The sequence below is a fragment of the Ovis canadensis genome, chromosome 4 (assembly GCF_042477335.2).
Source record: "Ovis canadensis isolate MfBH-ARS-UI-01 breed Bighorn chromosome 4, ARS-UI_OviCan_v2, whole genome shotgun sequence".
NCBI classification, from domain to species: Eukaryota; Metazoa; Chordata; class Mammalia; order Artiodactyla; family Bovidae; genus Ovis; species Ovis canadensis.
Window position 1 is genome coordinate 45954098 of NC_091248.1, and position 25710 is coordinate 45979807.

The following is a 25710-nucleotide window of genomic DNA, read 5'->3' on the forward strand; positions in this document are numbered from 1 at the left end:
ACTTGGAAAAGGAGAAATCCCAAACATTTTGAGGACTGTTAGACATAGGAATTAGGTTGACACTGAAACCCAGAGATGCAGAGCAGCATTATGCCCAAACCCCACTAGAAAGGGGGGCTAATGGAGACCAAGCAGTAAGTGGGGTCCTGCCTCAGGTTCAGCTCACAGGGAGCATGCTGCTTCCTCTGGCCCACCTAATAGTCCTTCTCCCTGTGCTTGAATATCAAACTAGAATATGGACACACTTGGTTGTTGGCAGACACCCCACACATTGCAGTGGGAAAGCCAAGTGGAAGCCTCTGACACTGCCCTTCCCCATTCCAGCCAAGATAGTAAGTTAAAAACAGTATCCAATCCCTAGGGGCTGGCAGATCTCAAAGATGCAGGGGGTGGGGTGATCTCTATCACACTGCCATTTACCTCATCAGTCTGGCCTCTACAAAAGCCAGGTGGGTTGTGCAGAACGACTGTGAACTGGGAAACTCAATTCAGCACTAGCCCCAACTGCAGCCGCTATGCTGTGCCAGATGAGATTATCTCTCAGAGAGCAGATTAACATTGCCTCAGGCTCATAGTTTGCTGTCATGGATTAGAAAAATGCATTCTTTCCAACCTCTATCAGAAAGGGAGATCAGATCTCAGTTTCTCCTTCACTTGGGACAGACAGTATCTTGCTCCAGGGTGTGTTAACTCCTCCGCCCTCTGGCAAACATAGTCCAAAGAAATCTGGCCCCCCAGACATCTTGCGGAATATCATACAGGTCCCCTCTATTGGTGACAGTATGTTACTTGGACCTGAGAAGCAAGAAGTGGCAAATATGTTGGAGGCCTTAGTAATACACGTGCCCTTCCTATAGGAGAAAAATGCTACAAAAATTCAATGGCTCTGGGCACTGTTGGTAACACAGTTTCTCATTAAAGGATGAGGTGTGGCTGCCACTCAAATACCTCATGTTTCTCATCAAACATTCTCTGCTAGAGAATAGCAGACAGGGAAAGGAGTCATCATTCTGGCATGAATAATCGACCCTGAGAATCAGAGAGTGATAGGGCTGCTTTTGGAGTTCTTAGGTGGCTCAGTGAAAAAGAATTCACCCACCAAGGCAGGAGACGCAAGAGACGTAGTTTCGATCCTTGGGTCAGGAAGATCCCCTGGAGTAGGAAATGGCAACTCATTCCAGTATTCTTGCCTGGAAAATTCCATAGCTAGAGGATCCCAGCGGGCTACAGTCCATGGGGCCGCCAAGAGTCAGACAATTGAGCACACACCCACGCAGGGCTGCTTTTACAATTGAGGGGAAAGGAAGGCTGTGTTTGGCACCCACGTAATCCACTTGCTGCCTCTTAATGGCAAATGGGTAAGTACAGCAGCCACAGTCCACTTCACACCCACCGAGTAAGTGCCTGGACTGGATAAGGGGAAGGAGAAAACTGCAAGGAGTAGAGAAGGAAGATGATGAGTATCAGTTGCAGCCTCCAGAGCAGCTGCTGTGGTGAAGGCTCTAGGTCATTTCTCTTACAAGTTTCCCCATGGAAAAACGCTCCCCAGCCCCAGAGGAGCTGTTTGCAGAACTTATTTATGAAATAAGCGAAGCAGAGGAACCAAGAATGAGCTACAGTAGGTCTGTGGTGCATCACCCAGGTTTACCACCTCCTTTGGAGCTTAAGCACTCACTCCCCTCCCCTGCTAAGAGTGGTGACAGCTGCCAGCTAGCCGCCAGATCCCTCTCTAGCCCTGACCTTCTGCCGAAGTGTTTCTTTGCCTAAGATCACAAACCCTTCCTGGGGGCAGCACATCCAGTGACTGCTCCATGTGGAGACATGAGCCCCACAACTCTGTCTCAATTCAGGGTGACTCTGAAGGGCTACTGAAGCTGCACAGCCAATCATGGATTACTGAGGCCTTCCTTCAGCTGCATCACAGTTCACCTTCTCCCTTACCCAATAATGCTATCTTCACTTTCCCAAAGGTATCGATCCCAAGAGGACTCCTCCAAAACCTTCCTGCACGCAAACCTCTATCTCATAATCTGTGACCCAAGGAACCCGAGCTGCAACACATACGGGGTCTCATTTGCTCCTCACCATGACTGGGATTGCATTTGTTTTTACCATTATCCCTATTTTACAGAGGAAACTCAAGCTCTAAGAATTTTTGTAAACTGGCATCCTCCCTTGTTCTACGTTCATAGCCAAACTGGATAAGGAAAGGCTGACCCTTGTCTTGGAATCAGCCAAGTAGCCCCCTGGGAGCCTCCGGGCGCAGCCAGTCAGCACTAACTCTTAGAATGTCTCTTGCTGTCATGGGTTCCTGGGACCTAGGGAAGCTGCAGAGGAAGGCGTGCGGGCACTTCTGTAGCCCGGTTCCCCTCTCCAGGCTCCATAATCCACCCCACTCTACTGCTGTGGGTTCCCGGGAATGTCTCTCATGAAATCGAAGCTCTCTCTTGTGCTGTGACGCTGTGCAGAGGAGTTTCCCTGGCATGACCAGCTGCCACCCACAACCTATGGGTCCCAGATTTCAAGGTAACTAGAATGCCCCACATGCATGGTGATATCGGGCCTATAATTCAGAAGTTTATGAAGTGATGTGTGGCTAGAAAGTTAAATAACTGCAGAGATCATCCAGGTCTGCTTCAATCTCTTCTCTCCCTGTCCCCAAGCTCTTAGCCCCTCCTTTGAGGATGGCTCTGTCACCGGTCTTCCCCAAGTTTCAAGGCGAGATAGTGCTTGATAGAGGAAATGCTTAATGGGAATGTGGCTACAGCTGTCTCCACTATGATGGAGGGACAGATTGTCATCAGCTTCTGCAAGTTCATTCTCAGTTTTTCTCTGAGCAGTCTCTGAAACAACATCTGGACTCCCATCAACTCTGCACGTATGCCACATTTATAAGTAACCAGGCAGGGCAATGGAGCGTGTTTAGTCATTTTGCATAAGAACTTCCCTTGCACAAACTTCTATATATAACTCATTTGGCAACCCCCTTTTCTAGCCACCAGTGCAGAACACGTTCTTAGGAGAGCTCACAGTCCTTCTGCCATGGGCTCCCTAAGGCCACGGAAAGAAAATTCCAGTATTGCTTTTTCCCTACCCCTCATATCCACATCCCCAGTGTCCCTAGACTTATCTCTCATTCCTTCCAGCCAAGGTTCTTCTGCCTAGGAAGGTCGGTCTCCTTCCCCCAACCCACGCTAGTTGGTTCCAGTTAGTTCCTGTCTTTGTCCTCCTCTCATGCTGTTTCCACCTTCCTCCCCAAGGAGGATCTCCTTGACACCTTCACTAATCCACGTGCGCTGCATCCTCCCCCAAGATACCACCCCCAAGGAGCCTCATGCCACTTCAAGCACTCAAGATGCCTTATCCACCTGCATATGTACAGATACTGGACTAAAACTGCCAATTTTCAATGAAGCCTGACACAATTTTAGAGCCAGAATACTGTTTCTAGGCTCAGACTCCATTATCTACAGGAATGTGATCCTAGGCAAATCCTTTAACTTCTCCAAGCTTCACTATCCTCTTCTGTAAAATGGAGAGAGTAAAGCTATGCAGCATGTTTGTGGCAAGAACTAATGGGACATGACCTTTAAACTGACAATTGTTACACAGATGGTACTCTTATCTCTACTGTGCTGTTTTTCTCCAATGCCCTCTCACTCCACATCTTTTACTTCCTCCCTAACCCTACCCTGGGTCATACACAGTGCCAGGAACACTGAAGGCTAATTTTAGATGTAGAGTTAAGAAAGAATCAAAGAAAACCGCTTGTCCAACAGAATGGGGGCAAAAATCTTCTTGTAGATGTTGCTTCACAGGGTGAATCTAGAACTTTCTCTACAGGGAAACATGCTGAAATGGGCTGAAAATTTGCAGCCCACCTAGCAAATATATGCTGAGAGGAAGAGAAAGAACATAAGAACACTTTCATTCCTTATTCTAAAATGGGGCTAAGACTGTAACAAGGGACTAACTGATCTCTGGAACCTTTGTGAGCTTCTCTCCCAAAAGACTACTACCTTTAAATGACCAGCTTTTTAAAAATCCGTCTTAGAGAGATCATTTTTATCTCCATGACATGATCAATTTCTCTTCAACATCTGATGCAACTCTTAGTGTTTTCCATTGCTTTCTAGCTGTGTCAGATTTCCCTAGAAGACAGAAATGAAAGTGATGACTAAGAAGATTGCACTTAAAATTCAAATTTTTGACCTACACATTGATTCCCCCACCCACCCCTCCCATTCCTGTCTCCTTGCCTTCCGAATGGGGAAATTACCACTTTTACAGAGTGTAAACCTTCAGCTTACACCATCCATCACATGTAGATTTGCAGTCTTTTCTCTTTTTTTGCCTTCCCTCCTAGACTTGCAGTCTTAAAGCAGAGATTTAGTTCATTTACTTGAAACTATACAAAGCAGAACCTACTCAGAGAATTCAGACTTTTTTCTTTTCCTATGTCCCTGACAATCTTCTAAAGAGACAGAAAGGGCTACAAGCCAGAAATGTACTAGTTACTATCTAGTTCCCCTCGTCACTTAGGAACAATTAGGCATTTATTTATCAACCTCCACACTGACCCGTATCCTATGTCCCAATCTTGCCTCCAAGGCAAATCATTTAAAGAACCACATCTGGAATACAGAAAGACATAGGAAAAAAGAAAAAAAAAAAAAAGACAAACCATGAGGTAGGAACAAATAAAAATGTGGAGTCTTTCTTCAGACCACCTCAACAGACACTCACAGAGTATTTCCCTCACAGAAACAGGATGGGATTTCTCAATTGGGTTTTTTTTTTTTTCCAGTGACCCGAACTTGAGCAACACAGTCAGTACTTTGATGACTGTCTAAGATAATTAAATGGTTATGTGATGTGTTAATGTATCCTATTTTCCAGTGTGGTCCATTCCAAATATGCTCATTCGTAAACCAAAATCACTTAACAGTTTAGCAAACATCTTAGCCCCATTCTCAACCTAAAGGCAAATTCTTTTGTCTGTCAAGCTAGCAAAAATTAGCTCATTCGCTGGCCCAAACCTTCAGAGAGGGATATTCTGGGAGGAATGGCACCCCAGGCATAGCTCAGAGCATCGTACACAAACTCTACACTTCCTCAACATATTTTTCGGAATCCAGGCACTCAGACTACAAAACTGACCCAGTTCAGTTCAGTTCAGTTCAGTCGCTCAGTCGTGTCCGACTCTGCGACCCCATGAATCGCAGCACGCCAGGCCTCCCTGTCCATCACCATCTCCCGGAGTTCACTCAGATTCACGTCCATCGAGTCCGTGATGACATCCAGCCATCTCATCCTTTGTCGTCCCCTTCTCCTCCTGCCCCCAGTCCCTCCCAGCATCAGAGTCTTTTCCAATGAGTCAACTCTTCGCATGAGGTGGCCAAAGTACTGGAGCTTCACCCAAACCAACCCTAAATAGAAGTTCATGGTCTCAGACTGACCCATTAGCAGATCATTTTAATACAAGTCAGATATACAGGGCCAGGGGTTGGGGCTGGGGTAGGGGTAATAGAGAAGGGGTTGCCTGACCGCATCTTAAACGATAAGCAGGAACTAAACAGGAAAGGGGAAGAAAAAGGGTCAATTCAGGAAAGGAAAATAACAAAGAATCAGAAGAATCAGCAAACATTTTTATCCCATGAGTACTCATCATAGGCAGCTACCATTTGGTAGAGTTGAGCCTGCCATTTCGTCCCTCTCTAGTTCTGGAGCCCCTAAGACAGGCTGACCTGAAAAGCCTACCTCTAATACCCTCTGTGCAGCCTCAAGGCCTTACTGCCTCAGTGCCCCTGCGTCGCCACTTCCAGGGAACTCAGAGGTGCCAGCATCCTCTGGCGATCTACGCTGAGTTGAGGAAGAACGTTTTCCTCCTTATTGAGACTTGTTGTGATGGAGAAGTGCCCATGTGGTGCTCAGTGTTTCCCAGAGTATTCAAGGAAGCAGCTCTTGCAAGCTTTACCTCAACCCACTGGGTTCCCTCCAAACCTAAGGACTCACAAAAGACTCTGCAAGAGGATCTGCCATGGGAGCTGAGGAAATCACCACTGCTTCCCCAGAATCCCTCTCACCCCCAGTTAAGCCTAAGAGCTTTGATGTGGGGCCAAGCTCCTTCTCCCCAGAGGCACTCATCTTTCCCAGCGCTCCTCACTTCGCCCGCCCTCTGACTTCTGGCCGGCAGCCTGCCAGTGTGCAAACAGCCCCGCGGTCCCTCAGTCCTGACAGAGGACACAGCTGAGGCCTGAGGCGGGGCCCCTGCTGCATCTTTTCCCTCTACTTCAACTACTGATGAGAAAATGAATCTCCAAACATCATTTTCAACATCAGAAACTGTTAACAGCAGATGCCTCCAGAGAGGGAAAGAGAGCAGATGCTGGATGAAAGGAGACCAACTGTTTTGCACATTTCTTAGTAGTTTTGAGTGTTGTGCTGTGCTTATGCATCATGTTTTCAGGGACTATAATTTTCTAGATAATTACTTTAGAAAGAAAAGCAACTTTTTTGAAACCCAGAGCTTTCAGAGTATTTTCTACAATGCAATACTGAGGCCTTTCCTTTGTACTCAAATGGTTTAATAATCTCATAGGTAAAAGGTCAGTAGGTTAAAACAAAAAAATTGGTGATGAAGAAGACAAATGTCAGACACTAAACTCACTCTGAGACCTTAATTTTCTTTACCACTCTGTGCCTGTTACCACGTTTGTAAATTTGGGATAATTCTAGCACCTGTCTCACGGATTTATTGTGAGATGAAATGAATGGATGGATGCATGTGAAAGTTTTGGTGTCTACCAGATTGTAAATACTGTGCCATCAACTACTATCAATCATCGTACTTATAAGTTGTCGCTTACCTCTGCCACCCTCTGCTGTGGCAAGTGGCAAGAAGAAAAGTAGGTAAACATGCCTCTGAGGAAAACAGCATATAGACTAAGTAAAATCTGAGTGCTTTCAAAGCCCCTGTCACTCTTCGTTACGCGTCTCCAGATCGCCAGAGGAACACTTCCTTTTGTGTGAGCCACATGTGGTACACAGTATAGGACCCGAGTCGGGAACCTGGGTCAAGCAACTGTTCTTCCACTAACCTGCCGTGTGCCTCTTGGTCAAACTTCAGGGTCTCCAGTCTTAGTTTCTTTACAGGAGTGTAATGGGACCAAGGAATCTAGCGTATGTGAAAGGGCTTTGTAACCACAAAAATTCTGCAGATGAGGTACAGTTATTCAGAAAATATGCAATTGATGGCATATTAAATAGAACAGCTAAATTAAACAGAAGGAATGTTTAGGAACTGGAACCACCCCAAAGTTTCTTCACTGCCATGAAAGAAGTCTACTTTCTGGTAAAACTCTGCAGTGGCTAAAATCAACTGCTGAAGAAACAACCCTCTCTCAGAATGCTCTCCTGGTAGGGTTGCTGGTACCCCCTTGGTCACCACCCTCCCAGGGTAGAAGAACCCTGAGACTCTGAGAGCTTCCCTTTCTCTTCCAGATGTTTCCTCTGGGTCTATTACTCTGAGTCCTTCCACTTCTCCAGAAATAACATGTTCCCTTCAAACCCAAGGCACCAAAACATACTGCAGGTTCCTATACTTCAATCCACAACAACTTTTAGTAAATTAAAAGAAATCTCAGAGAACCAAGTTCACCAAGTAAGTAAGTAACTTACTGATTAACTAAGTCTTCCAGGCCACAGTTTCCTTACCAGAAAAATGATATTTCAAATTCTAAGAGTCACATGAACTTGGCACAAGTATAAATTTAGTTCTGACTGTTTCTTATCTCTCTGCCCATTCTGGTTAGTTCCATAAACTCCCAGCCATAGACTCAAGCTGAAAACCATCTCATGCTCAGCTCCCTCCAGTTTTGAAGGTGGGTCCTGACTTGTGTGAGTCCTCAGGTGTGAAAGGACTTGCCCACCTGGCCAGGGTTCTTCCATAGCTGTTGTTTAGTAAAGTCATGCCTAGTGAGGAGACAAAAGAATACTTGGTTGAAGAATTAGCTTATTCATTCACTTCATAAGTATTTACTGAGTATCTGTTATACACCACAGAGAGCAGTTCAGTAAGAACCTGACCCACCTGTTAGGTGGAGGTGGAGGTAAAGGGGCTTAGGCAGTATTCCAGAGGAAGTAAAGTTTGGCTGAGAGATGAAGGAAGAATAGGAGGCAAATATACTAGGAGCATTCATGAGACCAGAGGCCTTGTAGTGGAAGAGACGGAAGATGAGTGAGTGAATGAATGAATGAGCTAATGAGTGAATGAACGGGCAGCCAGGCCTGACCCTTGGTAACTGGTACCTCTCATTAGGCTCCTTTTTCTATTAGTACATCCCTGTTCCCTGACATGTATGGTTACATTTCATCAGTCTACAAAGCAGACTGTGAGTCCTGGACATCTACCACTGTGGTTAGAAAGGGATTTTGCAGTATTTGTATAAATGTTTCCTTGGTTTCTACTCTATGGAAAGCAGTCATTATCCAAATGGAGGGCTGAGAAATTTCAGATTTTCACTACTAATTCATTAATTTCCCCCAATTTATAGCTTCCATTCAGCCCTTTCCATTATCAGCATAGTTGAAACACCTCCCTAAACTAGCTGAGGCAATCTAGATATTTTCATTTTGCAATAAGATCCAGTAAATCTAGTATAGAATTTAACCATGATTTTCTTTCACAAGGTGAAAATCCTCTAGGGAGATAAGTTTACTAAGTAGACAGAAGAAAAACTTTTGTCATTCTTGAGAAAAGGGGGAATGAGGGGGAAAAAAAAACCTGTAAATGTCACTACTGACTAATCCCATCGATTTTGGAAGGCCCTAGGGGGTTTTAGGGCTTTCCTAGTGGTAAATTGAACAGTGGCATTCCTCTGAAAAAGGAATGTTCTGCCTCTTCTCCCTGGAATACTCACCTGCTGTGGCTGGAACAAAAGGTGAATGGGGATTTGGAGGCGCAACCTGCTTTTGGGTACCAGAGGTCACCTGCATTTTTAATGCCCATGAATCAAGCATGTCCCTCAACTGATAGCTTTCTTCAGGCCACTGTGGTCTTGTGATAGTGCCTCTTCAGCACTTGTCTCTCCTGCTGCTTCTATCACTATTGATTCCACTTATACCTGACCTTGGACAGATACCCAGATCTGTTCCCATGAGCCTGCCCTGAACCCTATCAAATCCATGTGAGTCCTAAGAAATATGTTACTGTCAAAAATTCAGAAAGTGTGTTCATTGTTAAAAATGACATTTAAATTATGCTGGTATTCATTGGAGAAGGAGTAGACCTGTGTAGCTAAGGAAATATGTCTGTCCTTGTCATGGTTTTTAGTTTCCTCCAGGCTTGGATGAACTTCCTATATTTAAACACTGTTTTTCCCAAATGAGGTCGAAGACATTAGGTTAAAAATAAATTTTTTCAATGGTGGTTTGTTACAGGAGTCTCTCTGTTTTTGTGTACGCCTGAAATTTTCCATGATAAATGGTTACAAAAAGAAAAATAAATAAGTACAGCATTTCCCAGACTATAGGATCCTCGCTGCTTTACTTGCTCCTCCCCAGTGCCACCAAAGACATCCGCAGCTAGAGAAGCTCTGAAAGCTGAACTTCAGGCAATTGTGAGTCAGCCCTGGATCCTATTTTGCTCAGTCATTTAGAAGTGGAACTCAATATTTTTGTATCTTACATCTCACCAATACTTCCACAAAGTAACTGTGTCTCACTGTGGTTAAAGATTCACTTCTTTTGAGAAGAAATTACATATTAACATGCATTCTGATGTTACTCTTACCTTTATTTAAAAGGTAAATGTTTAAAGGACATTAATCATTGCTATACTATTACTGGGAGTAAATTTTATTCTTATGTCTAGAAAACATATTAGCAAATGATTATGTCATAGTAGTTAAATTTTGCAATGCAATACTACCTTAAGGCTAAACCACAACACAGATAAATCAAAACACTGAAAATGAATTCTATAAATGTCATTGACACAAATTTAAAAAAAATCCATTGAACATTTACAAAGTTAATAATAATGCCTAGCATGCTTGCATATAATCATAGGGTGAAAATATGCTGGCTTCTTAGGAACTGTTACAAAAATTCCACATTCCACCTACACAACTTCTGGGTCACAAGCATCCTACTCCCAGTTGAAAGCCATTCTCTCAGAAGACGTTTCTAAATACACCTAAGGTCATGACAAGTAGTGTTTCATTTCCTCCGGTCCTGTCGATGGAGAGTAGTGGACACACAAATGAGATTCGGAAGACGGCGGACTCAATGCCTACTTTAACCAGAATTCTAGTCCTCCCCCACCTTGAAATACCCCAGCTTGGCCCTGACGTCAAACATGGGGCCTTGACGGTAACAGGAAACAAATTCCTCATGCTCCATTAAAGCGTCCATGTGTTATTCAAAAGAAAACCTTAGTGTCTCCTTGATAATATGGATCATTTCGAACTAACAAGATGATGGCCAGTCTGAATTAGTGAAAACCTTCTTTATGCTTTAATGTGATTTATAGGGCAGTCTTTTAAAGTAGTTTCATTACTTGCAAAATTATGGTGTAACTCAAAGGTAGGCTAATACAGAACTATTTTATGGGTATCTCTTGCTTGGTGACTAGGTAGGAAAGACTTTTCAATGTAGTTAGTCATTAAGTTCCAAAATGTCCAAATAGAGCCTGGAAGCCATCTGTTCTTTTAGTTTTCTGATTGTCTGTTTTTAAGCTTTTTAAATAGAATTCTATTTCCATTCCAAAAGCAATGGCTTTGCCCAGTTTGAAATGTCAGATTTACTATTGTCTGCTCTATATTAATTATTAATAGGTTGTGACCTGTTGTTAGAGCATCAGCTGCATGCAAGAATTTAAAAAGGAAAAGTTGTACCACCCAAGCTTTCTTAATAAACCCCGCTCCAGGATGAGGGAGCAACTGGCAATCTCTGGGAGGAACTGCAAAGTGAAGCACACAACAAGGGCCCTACCACAGCTTCTGAGAGGTGCACAAACAGTGCCAGGAGCCCCATGCGAAAGGTGAGCATGTGCTGTGTGCGTTCAACATACACATCAGATCGGGTGCTACCACACCGTTAGTGCCTAAGCGCACTTGTAGCATGCACGCTTGTTCCTCATAGCAGTCTGCTTTCTCTTGCCCATAGCTACCCTGCAGAAGGGAGCCTAGCCCAACAGCCAAGTACTCCCCGCTCTTATAGTAAATGGCAGAATTAAAACCCCAGGGTGCCCTTTTGGATTAAACAAGATTCAAGGGAGTAGGGTTCCTCGTAAACAATTACAGAAACAACTTTAGGGGGAAGACATGACTCAGTCAGGGCAGGTGAGAATAAATATAAAAGTGAAACGTATATTCCAGTTCTTCTGTTTATTCTTCCAAAACCCATTAAAATAGCATTACAAAAAAAAAAAAAAAAGATTAAGGAAAAAACCCCTAAGCAGTCAAAGGAATCTGCCGCCCATGGGACTTGAGCCACAGGTGTGGGCAGAATGAAATGCCAACAGAAGCAGGGAGATTAAGTGAGAAGGTTACAATGGATGGTGAGGCACTCGCGCAGGTACACACGCGCGCACTCCCCAACAGCGCCTCTTGGACCAACCCTTTTCAATGGTTCAGCTATCAGAATACTTGCAAGGTAAGTTTACATCCTCCAGGCAACAGATTGGACAACTCCTCCCTGGGGAAACTGAATATCCCATGAGAAATCTGTCTCCACTCCTCCATACACTGACGTTTAAAGGTCCTCCAATGGAAAAACTGAGAGCCCTGCCAGATCTCTCTTCAGAAAAGCCTGCCAGCTGATAAGCCCTACCTACACAAAACTTCCAGTCAGTGTTGCAGTGCCTCCCCTAAATATAAGCGACCAAGACATTTGAGAAAAGCCACACCTTTGAAAGAAACAGATTAAAACAAACTAACAGGAAGAAGAAATTCAGGGGAAATAAAATTACAAGGAGTAGGAAAAAAGAAGGTTTTAAGCTAATATCAACTTCTTTAGCGAGATAAAAGATATATTCACTTAACAAGATACTATTTTTAAAAAGAGAGCTCTTAGGAATTCTAAATATGATAGCAGAGATGAAAAGCTCCATGGAAGGGTTAAATAATAAAGATGAATAAATCTTCCAGAAAGAATAGGGAAAAAGAGAAAGAAATTGATTAGAGAGAAAAAAAAAAGTATTCTTTAAAAAAACAGAGGATCGATCCCAAAGGGTTAATATCCAGAAAGGGAAAATAAAATAGAGAAAGAGAGGCAGATGAGAAAGAAGGGCAAAAGGGAAGGAGGGGGGAATAAAGAGTATCATCTTGACAAAAAATGTAGCTCTTATGTAGTTAGTACTGAAGTAATAGAGCACATCATAAAATGTTGAGTTCTAAATCTATAATAATTTGAAACAAACAAACAAACAAACAAAAAACCTGAAAACCAATGGAATTTACAGTGCAGAATCCTCAAAAGGCTTGAGAACTAGCAATCCCAGAGACTTCATAAATTGGGGGTTATGGCAAAGCAAACAGACCTAAGAAGAGATGAGTGGAGGCCATTTGAGAAGCAATTAGAGCCTTCTAAACCCTCCCTGGTGGCTCAGTGGTAAAGAATCCACCTGCAATGCAGGAGATGTGGGTTTGATCCCTGGGTCGGGAAGATCCCCTGGAGAAGGAAATGGCAACCCACTCCAGTATTCTTGCCTGGAGAATCCCATGGATGGAGGAGCCTGGAGGGCTACAGTCCATGGGGTCGCAAAGAGTTGGACACGACTGAGCAACTTCACTTTCACCACTGGGACTACACCCTGCTCTTCCACAGCCCTGGAAGATAGAATGTTTATTCTTTGAAGAAACTCTGGCTTGGAGGTCAGCTGGCCTGGTTGTAGGTTTGGGAACAGTACCAGAAACTAGGGCATTTGGTGATCCTAAAATGCTGTCTAACTCCCAGCTCTCCTTCCCCAGCACTATTTCATCAATGGGGTACCAGGACACGGGCAGCATACTTATAATCTTGGAGGAGGTAAGAAAAGTTTTTCTGGAGAGTATGACCAGTCCCCAAAATGTCCAGACAAAAGTTAATCAGAGGTTTCCTAAAATAGTGCTTCCAGATCACATAGTAGGAATCTCAAAGTCAACAGGCCCTGTTGACTTTAAACTCAGAGCTTCCAATTAGCTTTTTGGTTCACCAATCTTGAGTGGACATCCAAGGGTTACCATATATCTAAGGAAGGCCTAGAATAAGAAAAGCAAAGAACAAAACAATTAGATAAAAGCAATTTGAAAGAAAAAAAATATACAGAAATTAAAATAAACTTTAAAGTATTATTAAATATGTGACAATGTTACACCCTTAAAACAAGAATAGGAATCTTAAAAAGGAACAGTTAATTTGCCAAAAAACAGAAGCATTAGAAATTAATAAACATTAATGGTAATAATGAAAAACTCAAAAGAAGAAAATCTGATTAACAACTGTTTCAGAAAGAGGGAACAGAAAACCAAGGGGAGGAAATCATCCATAAAATAATTTAAGAAAATTTCTCAGAAGGTAAGAGGTTCCAGATTTCCTGAAAGGACCACTGAGGGCCCAGTATAATGAATAAAAATAGGCTTATGGCCAGGAACATTATTGTGAAATTTCACAACACTGGAACAAAGAAAAGACCCTTTTTTTGCCTTGACTCCAAGAGGATGTTCTCCATCAAAACAAAAGAGTAAACCAAGAAAGAGGAAGAGATAAGAAATCCAACTCAGGAGAAAAACAGGGAATTCCAAGATTGATGGTGAGGGGAAGTCCCAGGGTGACAGCTCTGCAACAGTATAGAGAGCTCTTAACCCAGGACAAGGTTGGAGGAGTGGAAAGGCTCTATTCAAGAGAAAGACAGACATTGGTAGGTTGCCTAATGGTGGTTGACCTGTGTCTATCAGAAGGTGTGTCTATTAGAAGGCTGTACAAAGAAAATTACACAAATGGGAAGAAAGGCAACTCTTAATTTCAGGAAAAGTAAGGAGAAAAGAAACAACCAGAGTCCACAATGCTCAACTGTGAATTGTATTTCCTTAACAAGTGATGTAAGTACATAAGTTGATTTAAGCTAGGTGTATTATCTTAGGAGTACGGGGCACAGGTACAGAGAGGAATGGGGTATAAGAGAGCTGGATGCTTATCCAACTCTTACCACAATAGGCGACAGAAAATGTCTACAAGTCACATTTTAAGACAGTGTAATTCAGGCATATTATTTGGAAGCACCAAGATGTGTATTCCAGAAGAAATGGCTAAAAAAATGACAACTGGTTGCCTCTGGAAAGAGGCCCTGGAGGAGTGTGAGGACTGATGCAGGGAACCACTGTTTTGTTATAAATTTGTCAATTCTATTTAACTTTTTATATGGGCATATATAACTTTGATTTAAAAAAAATTTAAGTACACTTTTTTCAGAATGAAAAGATAAAACAAACATAAAGGATTTTAGTTCTTAGTTAATATAATAAATCAACACAGTGAGGGACTACTGACTCCTCCAGATAAGAGGATGGTCTCATTCTCCTCATTCCCAGCATCTAGCACAGAATAGGAACTCAGTAAATACTTGTTGTTTGACTGATTACTCTGTTAATGGGTGTCTTGGGCTACATTAACAGAACAATTCTAGGGGGAAAGTTAATAGCTAACATTCATTGAACACTTACTTTGCGTCAGCCTTTGTTCCAAGTGCTGGCCATACATTTTATGTTGTTGAATTTCAGCCTTTGTTCCAAGTGCTGGCCATACATTTTATGTTGTTTAATTTTCACATGAGGAAGATGCTGACATTGTCCCCATTTTATAGATGAGGTCTACTCTTAACCACTAATCTTTACATCCAAGGAGGAGGTGTTTTGTGGTCAGTACAGTGTTGAAACATTTTATAATAAACAGGCCACAATGGGAATATTCTGTTCTGAAAACACATACACACACACACACACTGTCTTTAGAGGTAGAATGTAATCACAGGAAGTTGAACAGGATGTGAGAAGACCAAAAAGCATGCAAGTAGGTGTGGGAAATAGGGACAGTTTGTCAATGATGATAGTTTAATCATGTTTCAAGGGGGCTGGTAAAGAAAAGGGATGGGATTTGTTCTTTGTGCCCCAAGTAGTAAAACTAGATCTGACAGTAGAGATTATACAAAGCTAAATTTCAGTTTAAGGAGGAACTTTTCTGCAGTTCAATGGGAAATCAACTACTCTGGAAAACAGATGGTCCCATTAGAAAATCATTAGTTCATTAAACTCCAGGTCTGGAAGCAAATCTAAAGAAATTTCATCCAATCAACCTCAAGATGCTTGGATCATCTTTACATTATCCTCCTAAGAAGTACTCTAAATCAGAGATAAAAGAACATACCAGAGGCAACACATAAAAAAAAAATTTTTTTAATCAAAGTTATACATGCACACAATTTAAGGAGTTCAACAAGATTTGCTAAGGAAAAACAGAAACTCCTCACTAGAGATATCCACTTTCAGTTTTTTTAAGGTAATTCTTTTAGAAAATTTGGAGGGCTACTCTCAAGTTGCGGAGAAGGCAATGGCACCCGACTCCAGCACTCTTGCCTGGAAAATCCCATGGATGGAGGAGCCTGGTAGGCTGCAGTCCATGGGGTCGCTAAGAGTCAGGCACGACTGAGCGACTTCACTTTCGCTTTTCACTTTCATGCATTGGAGAAGGAAATGGCAACCCACTCCAGTGTTCTTGCCTGGAGAATCCCAGGGACGGGAGAGCCTAGTAGGCTGCCGTCTGTGGGGTCGCACAGAGTCGGACACGACTGAGGCGACTCAGCAGCAGCAGCAGCAGCAGCAGCAGCAGCAGCAGCAGCAGCAGCAGCAGCAGCAGCAGCAGCAGCACTCTCAAGTTGATATGTGCAGGCTTCTCACTGCGGTGGCCTCTCTTGTTGAAGCATGCAGGCTCTAGAGCATGGGCCCAGTAGTTGGGGCACAGGGGCTTAGTTGCCTCATGGCATGTGGAATCTTCCTGGACCAGGAATCCAAACTGTGTCCTCTGCACTGGCAGGCGGATTCTTAACCCCTGGACCACCAGGGAAGTCCCCAATATACTTTATGTGGTGATTGTGGTTAGATCAGCATGTAGTGCTTATATTACTATAACTAGTTATTCCCTGGTATCTCAGTCATAAAGAATCTGCCTGCAATGCAGGAGACCAAGGTTCAATCTCTATGTCAGGAAGATCTCCTGGAGAAGGAAATGGCAAACTACTCCAGTATCCTTGGCTGGACAATCCCATGGACAGAAGAGCCTGGTGGGCTGCAGTCCATGAGGTCACAACGAGTCGGGCACAACTGAATGACTAACACACTTTACTATAACTAAACACTATTCAGAGTTGATGCAGGATTTAAGCTATGATTATTTTTCCTTTCTTACACATCTTTGTATTTCATTCATTCCTCTGGAATGAATAAAAAGACTCACCTTTTGTCTTTGCTTAATTTCTTATGTATTTATCTGTAATTCAAGCCCTCAATTTTCTGTCACATGTCTAAATTTCCTCTCAAGACACTCACATGCAGAGTTGCACACTTGGCATCTGAGAACTTCCTTTACCATCATCTGGAGAGTCCCTTCATCTTTCTCCTATTTCCTGTATGTCCTGTCTCTCTCTTATTTGATTTTCTCCATTCTTTCAGAGGTGCTCATTCCACAGTAGCTTCTTTAGAAAGGTTGTGTGGGAGGTAAAATTTTTGAATGTTTTCAAGACTAAATATATCTTGATTATACCTCACACCTGATTCTAAATTGTATACCAGCGTTGCTGTAGGGAAGTCTAGAGTCATTCTGATAGCTGTTCTTTGTATATGACTTGTTTTATCTCCCTTGAAGCTTTTAAGATTGTCTCCTTTTCTTGAGTGATGGACACTGAGAGGTTTCACAATGCTCTGCCTTGGGTGTGGGTCTGTTTTCTTGCACTGCACTGGGCACTCAATAGAGAATTTCAGTCAGGAAACTCATGCCTTTCAGTTCTGGGAAATATATTTTGTTTCCTCTCCTTGGTTTGTTCTGTTCCCTCTTTTGGCCAGTCATTCAGAAACTGCACTTCCTGGATTGATCCTCTAATTATTTTATCTTTACTTTCCTCCCTTGTTTTCTATCTCATTTCTTTGTATTCTAATTTCTGAGATGTTTTCTCAACATTTTCCTCCAAGCCTTCTACTGAAATATTCATTTTTATGTTATTTTATTAATTTCTAAGAGCTTTTTGTGTTCTATAATTTACTCTTTCTAGCATCCTATTTTTATTTTCTGGTTAATTTTTTAACCTTGAAGTTTTTTCTTGCATAACCTCTTTTTTTCCTCTGTGAATTAGCTGTTTCCAGTTGTTTGTTTGACTTTTTGGTCTCTATCTCTCATGTGAGGCTGTTCTCTGAAGTCTGGTATTCCTTGACTGTCTGTTTATATCAAATAGGAATTTAAAAACTGACTGGAAGCTCTGGCCTTTGAATGAGTTTTGTCCAATTTGGGTTTCACTTTACTCTATCTGGGTTTTTATTAAACATCAGAAACATCAAGTATTTCTTCTTGAGTTGACCAGATATGCCAGAGCATACTTTTCTATATTTCTGTTTGAAAGTTAGAGTCCTAGGTGACAAAATTCTAAGATCTGAGGGGTGTTTGGGGGCACTATCTCTGCCATTGCCCTCAACTATGCTTGAGTCCTCAGTCCAAAGACTGTTTTACCATCTGCAGAGGAAAAAAACAGACTCCAGGCTCCTGTTGAGGTTGGAGTGGAGATGGGATCTAGCATCATTGAATTGTTAGAAGCGTCCAGGACTCTTAACTACCTCATAGCATCAGTCAGCTAATTGTATGCTTCCCCCTTCACTCTAGGTCCATAAATAACTGATGCCAATTCCAAAGTCTTTGGGGAATTCTGAAATTTAGGTCAACTTTCCCCACTACCAGCCTAGGATTCACCCTTCCCAGGTCTGCTAAGTTGGTTACCACTTTTCCACATGCTTTCCACCTTTAGGATATTTTCGTTTGGACTCCTTCTCTAGTTCCCTCATGTTTGTTGGTCTATACCTTAAAAAACATAAAAAGCACTTTATTTTACCTTTAGTGGTTTGGGAAGGAAGAAAGAACTAGAAATGTGTGTTCCATTTGCCATCTTTGCCCCAAAACATTCCCATTCCATTTTGGGGCAATTTTGACAGAAACTTCCATTCTATTGGTATGATCTCCTTGGAGAAAAACTGGTCATATCAAACTTTTAAATACAAATATTCTTTAGTCCAGCAACTCTATTGATAAGAGTTATTTAAAAGATATATTTGTAAAAGTGATCAAAGAAATAGAGATATCTATTACAGCATATCTTTCATTCAAATACACAAACAAACAAACAAATAGGAAACAATCCAACTGACTATTAGTAGGAATATGGAGAAATAAATGTGAGTTTATCCATGTAACGGGAGACCTTTCAGATGTTTAAAACAATGAGGTAGTCTATATAGAGGCAGACAAGCAGAGTGACTGCTTGTTATAGAGCATGGACTTTAAAGCCAGGGCTCACATACCAGCTTTGCTACTGCATGACCTCAGGCAAGTTATTTAGCTCCTCTCTGCCTCTGTTTCCTCATCTGTAAAATGGGGTTGGATTTGTCTCCTGTGCTCTATAACAAATTACCACATAGAGGCTTAAAACAATATGAATTTATTATCGAACAGTTTCCATGCATCAGGAATCCAGGCACAACTCAACAGGGCCTTCTGCTCAGGGCCCCATACAATTGCAATCAAGGTGTCAGCTGGGGTGTGTTCTCATCTGGAAGTTTAACTGGGGAAGGATCTGATTTCAAGCTTGCTCAAGTCACTTGCAGAATTCATTTCCTTATGTCTATATGACTGAGGATCCCTATTTCTTACTGGCTGTTATCTAGAGGTCACCTTCAGACCCAAGAGGTTGTCCTCAGATTCTAGAAAGCAGCTTCAGTTCCTCACAACATAGTGCTTATTTCACCAAGTCCCCAAACAATGTCCAAAGCAAGATGGAGCCTTCCATGTGCTTGTGTGCATGCTCAGTCACTTCAGTTGTGTTCGACTCTTTGCAGCCCCATGGACTGTAGCCCACCAGGCTCCTCTGTCCATAGGATTCTCCAGGCAAGAAGGCTGGAGTGGATTGCTATGCCCTCCTCCAGGGGATCTTCCTGACCCAAGGATTGAATCCATGTCTCCTACATCTCCTGCATTGGCAGGCAGATTCTTTTACCCACTGAGCCACCTGGGAAGCCTAGAGCCTTACATAATGTTATGCAATCATGAGAATGACATCCATCACCTTTGCTATGTTCTATTGGTTAGAAGCAAATCATAGATCCCAACCACACTCAAGGGGAGGGCACTGTACAAGGATGAGAACACCAAGAGCAGGAGATTATGGTGGTGGTGAGGAGGGGGACACTTTGGGGTCAGTCTGCCACAGGGATTAATAGCAGTACCTATCTCAAAGGATTAGTATATGAAATGAGTTATATAAAACAATTTGGCAGTGTTTGGTTTACAGTCAGCATTAAATAAAAATTAGCAATTATTAGTCATTATCATTATTATACCTGACAATATGAAAATATATCCAAGGAATATTATAAAGCAAAAAAGCAATTTACAGAACAATGGGCAGTATGATCTTTTGTTTAAAAATTTTAAAACATATAAATGTATATATTCTTTTATATATAGAGAAATTGTTAACTGTTAATATTTATGGGGGTAGAATAAGACTACAGGAAGAAAAAGAGAAAGAGCTTCTTTATAATGAATTGAAATATGTCTCATATAAAAATTATCCACTGGTGATCATCTCTTTGGTTACTCTTCCTTGAGTGAACTCCAGTTTTTGAAGTGTTTGTTAAAGGGACAATCATTGGGATTTAAAACAGGACAGTTCTCCACTGCATAGGACTTTCCTGTGCTTTGGGATCATTTAGAATCCATGGTCACTGCCTACTAATTGCATTAGACGCCCCCTATTTATATGACAACCCAAAATGCTCGCCATGCCCCCAATCACATCTTCAAACACCTCTAGGGAACAGGCAGAAGTTTACTGTTGAAAATCACCATGACCCTTCAAAAAGGTGGTACCCAGAACTGTTGTACCGATGGAAAGGTAGGGTCTCTCATAACCTTTAAGAGCCCTTCTAACCTTGAGGTTAGAAATTGCTGATCTAGCCCAGCTGTATCTCAGAGAGTTCCCGAGGGCAGTAGGAGCAGATATGATGGACCCGACAGAATTAGGAAGAAACAGTACAAGTCAGGGTATGATTAAGGGGCAAACTCTGCTACCAGTGATGCCACTTGTTACTGTTCCTTTCTAACCATTCCTATGGCTCCTTCAGTTCTCCATCTTGGAAGGCAATCCCTTAAGTGTAGTGAGTATATCCATTCCTCACTGGAGCAAAGGGGAAAGCTTATCCTGACTGATTTGCACCTATCAGAACCAGTCTACTGTCAGGAGTGGTTCTATCTCACTAAATGTCAGCAGCATCTCTGGCAGTAATTGTGACAATCAAGAATTCCCCACACATTTTTAAATGCCTCTGGGGAATAATAACTACCCAAGGTCAAGAACTACTCTGACTCTCTTTTTTAAAAGGTATTGCTATTCAAGGTGGGAGGAGTCAAAAAGAATTTGCAGCGATAACTAATATCCACTACAGTATTATCATCTCTGTTGTGAAAGTGAAAACAGTCAGGCTTAGAAATTTTAAGTAACTTGTCCAAAGTTATTCTGTGATGAAAAGCAAATCACTTAACTTCTTCCATGCTCAACCACTTCTTTTATAGGAAGGTAACAGTACCATCAGAAACTTAAACTTTGTGCTTTATACAAGCTGAACACACACGCATAAACATATGTGTTCCTTTACACATTAACCTGCCTCCACTTCAGAAAAGAATAAAAATCTTAGAGAAGGCATCAAATGACACGTCCCAGAATTGTCTCAAATACTGTGATTTCACATTTTTTTCTCAGTTCAAACACAGTAAGTTTTTTAAAAGAGTAAGTGCGTGCTTAAGATCTGTCCTCAGTGGCCCTGGGAAAAGGACAGTACTCAGTTGGCAATTACAATCAATTAGCCGCTACGACTGACAGATGACTTGGACATGATCCCCAAGAGAGGACTGTCTGAGCACACTTGAAAGGAACAAGACCCAAGCAACCTGGACTCTGCCTTTTAGTCAGTGGGCCCTGAATCTCTCACCATCCCATTGCTTATCTCACTTCTGTGCTGTCCACTCAGCCACTGCTCAGGCAAATCTGCTCTTAGTGTCTTCCTGCTGCTGCTGCTAAGTCGCTTCTGTCGTGTCCAATTCTGTGCAACCCCATAGACAGCAGTCCACCAGGCTCCTCTGTCCACAGGATTCTCCAGGCAAGAATACTGGAGTGGATTGCCATTTCCTTCTCCGAGTGTCTTCCTGGAAACATTCTACTCATGCATAGAAGCTTCTACCACCCGGTGCCTGGAAAACCTTTTCCCACCTTCTCAAGATTCTTCTTGACTACCACCCTAGCCCCAAGTCCTGAAGTCTTAGCCTCCCCTATTGTGAAGGTACCAGTGACTAATCAGAAAAAGAAGGTGATTTCCTAGAGTCTCTCTCCCGTCACACACTTAAAGGGCACTTAAAATGCCTTTTAACCTAATGTTAAAAAACCCAAGATAAGTATTTTCCAAAGAACAGCCAGTTATTGCTTGGTCTTTTGACTTTCTAGTCTTCATCATTTTTTCCACAGATAAGTCTAAACAGGGTAGAAGTGGTATCCAATTTCTTTACAAAGTACCTAGCATAGTGCTACACTCTTTCTTCATTCATTCATTTAACAAAAGATAGTGAGTCATTTCTGTGTAAAGCTGAACAAGAGACTCTGCCCCCTAGGAATGTACAGATGACTAGGAGATAGAGAATATAGACAATTAGAATATAGGAAGATGCTTGCCTCCCTGGAGCTGTTTTCAGGCTCACTCAGGTTGTCTGCAGAGTTCATTTCCTTCTGTGTCTATAGGGCTGAGGACCCTATGGGGTAGAGAATTAGGAAAGACGTCACGAACTAAGTGGCACCAAGGCTGCGCTACTCTTCCCAGGTAGCCAAGAGGAGGAAGGCATTTTAGGACAAGTGAATAGCAGCACAAAGGCACAGCATAGAGTATATTCAGAGCATGTCTAATAGTTCAGCATTATTGAGCCCAAAGTGTGAAGGGAGAGTGGCAAGGTGATAAATCTGGACAAGTAGGCAGGCACTAAACCACAAAAGGCTTGCATGACAGATTAAGAAGCCAAAATGGAAAGTCACTGAAGCATTTTGAATCAGAAAGTGATATGATCAGATATTTTCTCAAGAAAGATTCTCCCTGGCAGGAGGAGCATAACAAGTGAAGGGGAACAGAATGAGGGTCTGCTTTAAGGCAAGATCTGGCAGGAGATGGCAAGCCTTGAACTAGGCCAATGACAGTGCAAATGAAGAGGAAGAGACAGGTCAAGGAGAATATGATGAGTTGAAACTCCTAAGTGAGGGTAATAGGAGACTCACCTCATCAATAAATAGAGTACAGTATGGGGAGCAGATTTGGAGAAAAGGAGAATTGAGTCCAGTTAGGGACTTATTGGCTTGCCAATGCCTGTGGAACATATGTATGGAGATATTCAGGATGGGTGGACTAGGATAAAGGTCTCAATCCAAGCTTCGGTTGGGATGAACATATGTGGGAGTCACATCCATAGATGACGGCTGGAGCTGTAGCAGATGATGATGAAATTCCCCAGGGATTGTGTGGTTCAATTCAGTTCAGTTCAGCCTCTCAGTCATGTCCAAATCTTTGCAACCCCATGGACTGCAGCACGAAAGGCTTCCCTGTCCTTCACCAACTCCCGAAGCTTGCTCAAACTCATGTCCATCTAGTTGGTGATGCCATCCAACCATCTCATCCTCTGTTATCCCGTTCTCCTCCTGCCTTTACTCCTTCCCATCATTAGGGTCTTTTCTAATAAGCCAGTTCTTCGCATCAGGTGACCAAAGTATTGGAGCTTCAGTTTCAGCATCAGTCTTTCCCGTGAATATTCAGGATTGATTTCGCTTAGGATTGATTGGTTGGATCTCCTTGCAGTCCAAGGACTCTCAAGAGTCTTTTCCAGCACCACAGTTCAAAAGCATCAATTCTTCAGCACTCAGCTTTCTTTATGGTCCAACCCTCACATCCATACATGACTACTGGGAAAACCATAGTCTTGACTATAAGGAACTTTGTTGGCAAAGTAATGTCTTTTTTTTTTTAATATGCTGTCTAGGCTTGTCATAGCTTTTCTTCCAAGGAGGAAGCATCTTTTATTCATGGCTGCAGTTACTATCTGCAGTGATTTTGGAGCCCAAGAAAATAAAGTCTGTCACTGTTTTCATTATTTCCCCCTCTATCTGCCATGAAGTGATGGGACTGGATGCCATGATCTTCATTTTTCGAATGCTGAATTGTAAGCGAGCTTTTCACTCTCTTCTTTCACTTTCATCAAGGGGCTCTTTTGTTCTTCTTCACTTAGTTTTAAGCCAGCTTTTTCAGTCTCTTCTTTCACCCTCATCAAGAGGCTCTTTTGTTCCTCTTCTCTTTTTACCATTAAAGTGCTATCATTTGCATATCTGAAGTTGTTGATATTTCTCCTGGCAAGCTTGATTCCAGCTTGGGCTTTACCCAGCCTGGCATTTCGCATGATGTACTCTGCAAAGAAGTTAAATAAGCAGGGTGACAATATACAGCTTTGATGTACTCCTTTCCCAATTCTGAACCAGTCTGTTGTTCCATGTCTGGTTCTAACTGTTGCTTCTTGACCTGCATGCAGATTTCTCAGGAGGCAGGTGGGGAAGGAGGAAGAGAGGACCCAGGGTGGATTTTTAGGAACACATAAAAGTTGTCTGGAGACTACAAAGAGATTGAGACAAACAATAAACATGGTTGACTCCTTTGGATTCTGCTTGCTTGTGAAGTCGCTCAGTCGTGTCTGACTCTTTGCGATGCCATAGACTGTAGCCTATCAGGCTCCTCTGTCCATGGGATTTTCCAGGCAAGAATGCTACAGTGGATTGCCATTTTCTTCTCCAGAGGATCTTCCTGACCCAGGAATCGAACCCAGGTCTCCCGCATTGCAGGCAGATGCTTTACTATCTGAGCCACCAGGGATCCTGACACTGTATCTTTTCTTTCATACAACAAAGGTCCTAGACAAATTGGGCTAATAATACTTTGCACGTTATTATATTGGAAGGTTTAAAGAAATAGGATTCCTTTAAAAGGATTTTTTTTTAAGGGGAAATGGATTTTTACCCCCTTCATTAGAATAGCTGTGTGTTGGAAGCTAAAGGAACACACTTAAAACTCCAGTTCTCACCATGTGTTGACCAGTAACAATTTACTTAAATCTCGATTTCTGTGAAACAGAAACCTTTCCATTTATAGGAAGCTCAAGAATAGGCAGAATATGATCTCTGCTGATTAGAAGTCATGATAGTGGCTACATGTGAAGGGTGGTTATTAACTGGAAAGGAGCTGGACAGAATTCTATGGGGTAATGGAAATGTTCTATATCTTGATCTGGGTGGTAGTTATATAGGAGATACATATGTAAAAATTCTTCAAACTGTACATCTAAAACTTGTGCATTTTACTACATATAATGTAGTATATATAAATTCTATATCAGTAAAAATACATAATCCAAAACAGAAGAAATGTAGCATGTATTCATGTACAAACACATACATACACACCAGATGGATACACAATGAGGTCTATGATGCCCAGGAAAAAAAGTAATATCAAAAGAGGACTGATTCACTTGAAGTGGAAGGAACTGAAGGACCCCATGAGATCTAATAGCTGACATAATGACAAAGGGAGTGACAGGGTGGGGAGATCAGAATCCATTATTAGGGTGGAGTGTTGGCCTTTAAGCCCTCATGGGTAAGCAGCTCTGTTGATGACAAAATTCAAAGAGGGGCCAATGGTGTGGAAAGCTCAAATGGAAAAGAAGAGAAGATCATTGGCAACGAGGAGGTCTCTGAGAGAAGGAACATTAGAAGGATCAGCTGTATGGTCACTGATGCTCTTCATAGAAGACGACAGGAGGAAAAATTTCAGGTGTCAAAGACATCAGAGCATTTGGGGAAGTGGCCAAGGAGATGAATAGATAACAGCTTGAGAAGACAGCAAACCATTCAAGTGACTCAATAATGTTTTTTGATAAGGATAATAAAGGGGAAAAAACCTAGTAACTAATTTAGGGCAAGGCACTCTTCAAGAAATGGAGTTTTTAAGTGAAAATGAAAAGTTGAAAGCTAGTGTTACATTCTTGGAAGGGAAGGAAGAATTGTTGGTGTTAGGTCACTTTCTCTTTGCTTCAGTAGTCCTCTGTGCTAGGCAACCCTAACAAACAAGCTAAGACTCTCCCCTCAATCCCCACCCCAGTGAAAATTTCCCAGAGGACAATGATTGCTAAATGTCTGGGATGCAATGAATATTTAATGAATGAAAGGAAGAAAGGAAACAAAGGAGGGAAGAAAGGAAGACAGCAGGGAAGAATGTAAATTAAAGAAAACCTCAGGCTAGAATTTTTTTTAAGTGTAATACAACATAGTGGGATAAACAG

At 42.1% G+C, this 25710-nt stretch overlaps 1 long non-coding RNA gene across 1 annotated transcript in view; it reads right to left on the reverse strand.

The window, feature by feature from the left end:
• Window positions 1-25710, reverse strand: part of LOC138439209 (uncharacterized) — a 221950-nt gene that overhangs the window by 92795 nt on the left and 103445 nt on the right. The gene's annotated exons all lie outside the window — the stretch shown is intronic.